Source organism: Malaclemys terrapin, chromosome 3 (genome assembly GCF_027887155.1).
Source record: "Malaclemys terrapin pileata isolate rMalTer1 chromosome 3, rMalTer1.hap1, whole genome shotgun sequence".
Lineage (NCBI taxonomy): Eukaryota > Metazoa > Chordata > Testudines > Emydidae > Malaclemys > Malaclemys terrapin.
In genome coordinates, this window is record NC_071507.1 from 200,183,447 (window position 1) to 200,190,000 (window position 6,554).

Genomic DNA, 6,554 nt, shown 5'->3' on the forward strand with positions numbered 1-6,554 from the left:
GCGCACTCCCCTCTCCTGAGCGCCTCCTGGTGGGTGTGTGCGACCCTGCACTCTCTCTGCTCATGGTGCCCCCCATCGGCAGTTGGTTCCCTCATCAGGCGAGTCTTTAGTGGCTCAGTCCTTAGGCCAAGTCACCCACAGTCAACATGCACCAACAAACAAGGTCCAACAGAGCTTGTCCCTGTGTCGCTGGTAACGTCTGCAGCCCTGTCTCTGGGCTCCGTTCTCAGCCCTTCCTGGGCTATCTTGAAGTCTGTCCCTGCCCTGGTTTAGAGCTGTGCCCCCAGAGCTTCCTCCCTGGAGACAATTTGTCCTCAGCAGTTCTCACTGACCCTGATTAAACTCTAGCCCTGTGGTTCTCAAACTTTTTGAATTGGTGACCCCTTTCACACAGCAAGCCTCTGAGTGCGACCCTCCCCGCTAAGCACGGCAGGACTGACAGTGCCAGCTCTGCTCCCTGACAGCTCACAACCCCCACGTAACCACCTTGTGACCCCTTGAGGGGTCATGACACCCAGTTAGAGAACCCCTGTTCTAGCCCTTTCCCCAGGCTCTTGGTACTGAGTCTTATCCCCTTCTTGGGGCTTTGACCGCTTCCCCAGCGACTGGTGGGGGGACCCGGGCCCACCCACTACTCTGGATCCCAACCCAGGGACCCCACAAATAGCAGCCACGTGCTGCTTCCTTTAATAGTTGTTGCAGCAGCTGCTGCTGCTATTCCCTGGGCCCACAGAGTCCCTTTCACTTCACCCTTTCCTCATTTCACCCTTACCTCAAGGCTGAAGTTCTCTGTTGAACAGGTCTCTCCCAGGCCTCCTCACCTGAAGGCTCTCACAGTCTGCCCCACCCTTCTGCTCTCAACCAGCAACTGACCTGAGTACTCCCTGCACCTCCTTTTAACTGAGCCTGGTGCACTCTGATTGGCTGCTTCTCTGCAGCCTTTCTAGGCAGGCCTGGAGGACCCAACTTCACTGCTCCTTCTCTGGGGCAGGGTGTGGTAGGACTGCGAAGCCTCCAGCGAGGAGCCTCAAAGGGCCCAATACACCCCGTCACATTGGCATTCTTCATATTGCCATGCATTGTTAAATATCTACTGCCCTCTGTCCCAGAAGTGGCTTGGCTTCAGTCAGCATCTCTCTGTTTGGTCAGTACATCTTGATGATCATCTCAAGAGAAGTGAATGTCTGGTGATTATTCTCATGCTTATAGATGGGTAAACTGAGGCACTGAGCTGCTAAATGACTTGCCTGTAAGGTCACTCGGCAAGTCAGCAGGCAGCCACAGGAATAGAATTTCTCTAGCTCTAACCACTTGACAACACTCCCTCTCACTTTCACCTTAGATTATAAATAAAATACAGGGCTGCCCTATTAGTTTTAATATATGAACATGTGTCCTTTATGATTCGATGACAATAGTCTCGCATACTGATGGGTTTAAGGAGGGTTGGAGGCAGGGGAGGCATTTTCCTGCCGGAAAGGAATAAGCGCTCTGATGTTTGCTCCTGCTGAAATAAACTCTCTATGCTGTGTTCAATCAGCATAGTTCATTTGTTTTATTTGAAAGTACAATGGGAAGCTGCTGTTGAAGAAACAGACTGAGCGTGCTATGGGCTGGCTTTGTGTCTGTGGGGCAGATTAGCGCTCAGAGGAACAGAGAGACATCTGGGAGGGAGGGAGGGGGAATTGGAAAAAGACATTTGTACGCAGTCAGGGAAAGAACAGGAGTGTTTCAGTATTTGTCTAAGTGGCTAAGGGCCCAAGCCTGCCAGCGCTGAGCGCGCCCAGTGACTATTACAGGAGGCCTTCAGTATTCATCCTGGTCTGGTCCCGAGGCAGGGTTGGATTGTGTCCTGTCCCTGTGTGGATGTGCAGGGCAGGGAAGAGGTCTCCCCGCTCCCCCATATTCCCTGCACAAGGACAGAGTACAATCACAGCCGCATGCTCTCTCCTAGAACCCCCAGAGCACAGGCTCCCCAGAATGGGGTAGGGAGGAGATGGGGGCCAAGCTCCCCTCCCACTCTGCACTGGCCCATGAAGCTGACCAGATGTGGATAGCCACAGGCGAATTGCCGTAAGGGGTCAGGCCATTGGTCCATCCATCCAGTATCCCCATCTCTGGCAGCGTCCCTGACCAGCTGCTTCAGAGGTAGGTGGAAGAAACACCACAGTGGACAATTCACCTGCCTGTAAGGGAGGCTTCTTAACACCTGGAAATTCATGGCTGGTTAATCCTTGAAGCACAAGAATTTACATCACTAACAGAAACCTATTACTCCAGCTAACATAATTGTGGCCATTCTCGTTATTCACAGAGATGTCCAATCCTTTTTGGAATCATATTAAGTGCTTGGTCTTCTGGTGATGAGTTCCATAGGCTAATTATACAGTCTGCAAAACAGTATTTTCTTGTCTCCATTTTTAATTCGTTGCCTTTCAGTTTCATTGCCTGTCCTCTTGTTTCTATATTATGAGAAGGAATATAGAGCAGAGCCTGGTTTACCTTCTCTATACTATTCATTATCTTGTATGCCTCTCTCAAGTCACTTATAGAACTGCAATTCATAGAATACCAGGGTTGAAAGGGACCTCAGGGGGTCATCTAGTCCAACCCCCTGCTCAAAGCAGAACCAATCCCCAGACAGATTTTTGCCCCAGATGGCCCCCTCAAGGATTGAATTCACAACCCTGGGTTTAGCAAGCCAATGCTCAAACCACTGAGCTATACCTCCCCCCATTGTCTCTTTTTTTAAACTAAACAGTCCCACTCCTTTCTAATGGATGCCTCCCCGATCCTCTAAATCATTCTCATCACCTGTCTCTGAATCCTCTGTTTCTGCCATCCACTTTCAGGGATGGGGTGATTGGAATTGAACCTGGTTCCTAGATGGCATGATAATAGAATCATAGAACCATAGGGTTAGAAGGGACCGCAAGGGTCATCTAGTCTAACCCCCTGCCAAGATGCAGGATTTGTTGTGTCTAAACCATCCCAGACAGATGGACATCCAAGCTCCTTTTGAAAACCTCCAGGGAAGGAGCTTCCACAGTCTCCCCCCACCCTGCCCAGGCAGTCTGTTCCATCATCCTACTGGTTTTACCGTTAGGAAGTTTTTCCTGAGATTTAATCTAAATCTGCTATGCTGGAGTTTGAACCCATTGCCTCTGGTCCTGCCCTCTGGGGAAAGAGAGAACAACATCCTTCCATCTTTTTTTGTGGCAGCCTTTCAAATATCTGAAGACCACTATCATATTCCCCTTAATCTCCTCTTTTCCAAACTAAACATACCCAGTTCCTTCAGCCTTTGCTCGTATGGCTTGCATTCCATCCCTTTGATCATCTCTGTCGCTCACCTCTGGGTCCTTTCCAGTTTCTCTACATCCTGTCTATACATCGGTGACCAAAATGGGACACGGTTTTCCAGCTGAGGCCTAACCAGCACTGATTAGAGCAGTTCTATCACTCCCCGTGGCTTGCATGCTGCGTCTCTGTTATGCAACCCAAAATTGCATTTGCTTTATTTGCAACAGCATCGCATTGTTGGCTCATGTGGAGGTTGTGATCCACCCAACTCCCAGATCTTCTCTGCGGTGCTGCTGCCAAGCCAATTTCCCCCCCTTCTGTATTTGTGCATTTGGTTTTTCTTCCCTAAGCGTAGCACCTGACATTTGTCTTTGTTGAATTTCATTTTTCCAATTTATCAAGATCCCTCTGAATGTAGCTCTATCCTCCAAAGTGTCGGCAACTCCTCCCCCCCAAACCTTGTGCCATCTGCAAACTTGATCAGTACGCTCTTTATACCTACCTCCAGGTCAGTAATAAAGATGTTAAACAACACTGGACCCAGAACAGATCCCTGTGGAACCCCACTTGAGATCTCCCTCCAATCCAACATCATTCCATTAATAGTTACTCTTTGTTTGCAGTTGTTTAATCAATTATGTATCCACTTAATGGTATTCTCTCAAGCCTGCATTTCTCCAGCTTATTTATCAGAATGAAATATAGGACTGTGTCAAAAGCCTTGCTAAAGTCCAGGTATATTATGTCCCCCGCAGGCTCCCTATCCACCAAATCAGTTACCCTGTCAAAGAAAGGTAATGATGGCAGGATTGTTCTCCATCCCATTCTTTAGGTACCCTAACTTCCAGGACCGACCGTGCCAGCCAATCGCACCAGCCCGCGGGGCCCCCCCCAAAGCACAGGGCCTGGAACAGTCGTCCCAATTCGCTGTCCCCTAGTGACATCTCTGCCTGTGTGAAGAACACATGATCTGGCTCTTGGCGCTCAACCCTGGTAGAGATAGGTCCAAAGCAAAACGCTGGGTCTGACTCTCCCGCTCCTGCAGACTTTGAATCTACCTAGAACTCAGGTGTGCTGGTAGCACTGTGGAGTGATTTAATTGGCCATCTTAATATTTCACCTGCAATGACCAAGGAAAAAAAAAACAGCAGTTGCTTTAGAGCTGGTCGGAAAAAGGATTTTCCATTTGAAATTTGTTTTCGGCCCAAACCAGGATGAAAACTCAAAATCTCGAACAATTGTGTGGAGTGGAAATTCTGAAATATTAAGTCAGAAACAGCAAACCGACCTTATCAAAACATTTCAGTTCGATAATGCCAACGTCCGATAATATGTGTGTAGAAGATTATAATCTATAGATAGCAACATTACATGTATTAATCTGATACTACAACTAATTAGAAGGCAGAACTTTAAAAAAAAATTAAAAGAATGAAATGAAGTCAAAATGAAATACTCCATTTCTATTTCAAATCAGTAAAAACAAAATTCTATTGAACATTTTTTGACAACACTGCGTTTTCCCATGGAAAATTTCTGTCGAAATTTTTTTCAATCAGTTCTACTTACCACGCAGAGCTATCTGAGATACCCACAGATTTCCCTGATGCTTAGAGCAGGGAACACCAGAGATAACTCAGCCATATCTGTTGGTAAGAGTGAGCTCTGTGATATTATAGACTGAGAAAAGACACCACTACTTACTACCTAAATAGCCATTTTCATCTGTGGAGTTTAACATGTATTGCCAAGGGGCTGAGTATCATCATCTCCACTTTACAAATAGGGAAACAAACGGAGGCATGGGGAGTTGATGTGACTTTCCCAAGGTCTCTCAGTGAATCGGCATCAAAGCCGGGATTAGAACCTTGATTTGCTGTTTCCAAGGGCCCTGCTCTAAACACTGGCTCACATTGCTACATCCTTCATTGTTCTTGTAGTTGCATAGAATTGTAGATGTTAGAGATGGAACGATCTACCGGGTTAGCCAATAGCTCCCTCTAAACAAAGGATTCTTCCATGCGGTGTGCTATAGACTAGCACTTTATGGAACCTCTCCATAACAATGACACAAGCGATAAGCCTTCCATCATGTCCCTTGGGGAAACAATTCCACAGCTGAACAGACTGCAGCATTAGGAAACATTGCTTGACATCCAACCATGGCTACAGCTTCTATAATCGGCTGATATATTATTAATGGGAAGCAAAATAAATACAGGTATTAATGCTAGTGGACACCACCGTGTACTAATAGCTGTTAGAGTAATGTATTCCCCTTGTTTTTAGCTTCTATTAGTCTTTTTATAGAGTGTTACAAGGCCCTTGTGAATCCATTAGCCAGTCAGCCATGTGAAATTAATGTAGAGCAATTTTCATAAGCGTTACTCAGTACTAATAATAATTAGGCATTATTTTCCCTGCAGATGACACAGAAAATAAAGTCTGACTCTTATGCCAAGATGGGTTTGCATTAGCTTAAGGTGGACGAATTAATTCTCATTTACAAGGCTGCTCGCTAGCGAGCCAGAAAGCACCCAGGTAATTAAAACCAATTTGCTTCCCACAATCCTATTGCAGAGTTTTATCATTGCTGTAAGTCCTTGGGCTTTTATAGTGTTGCAAAGGGTGGGATATTGAATAGCCATTACTGCATGACTAAGCATTCTCTTTCAAGATAGCTCAAGAGAATCTAAGAAAGGTCTCAACATTGAAAGGACCAGAAATCATTTTGCAACATGCCTCTTTGAGAGGTAAGGGATAGATTGTGTGAGGGTTCTGAATACCTCCTGTCATGTGTTGATGTAACCCACAAACCTCCAGGATGTGGTGTTCTGTCCCATTTAGTGGCACCGAGACACAATAGTGAGTGAGGTCGTGCAGTAGAGACTCATGCACTAAGCTCTAGAGGTCTTAGGTTCAATCCTGTCCAACAATGACTGGGGTCTGTCGGTGTTACATTGAGCACCTTCAACTCTGATTTGTTTCACTGGGAACTGAGAGAATGCAAATGTGCTTAAGAGAGATCCCTTAATATAAATAAAATGCTATTCACTTTTGCCTTCCTTTGTGCGATGATCTATTTACCTGCAGTAGATTATTCAGCCACTAGATGTCTTGCTGTGTTGCACAGAATTCCCAATAGGGTGTAATCCCTGGTAAACAAAGGAGACAAAGCTGGGATTCAAGCTTTGTTGGTTGAGCTCTTTCTTTGAACCTGCGGTTAGTAACTGTCTTTTTTTAAAATACCT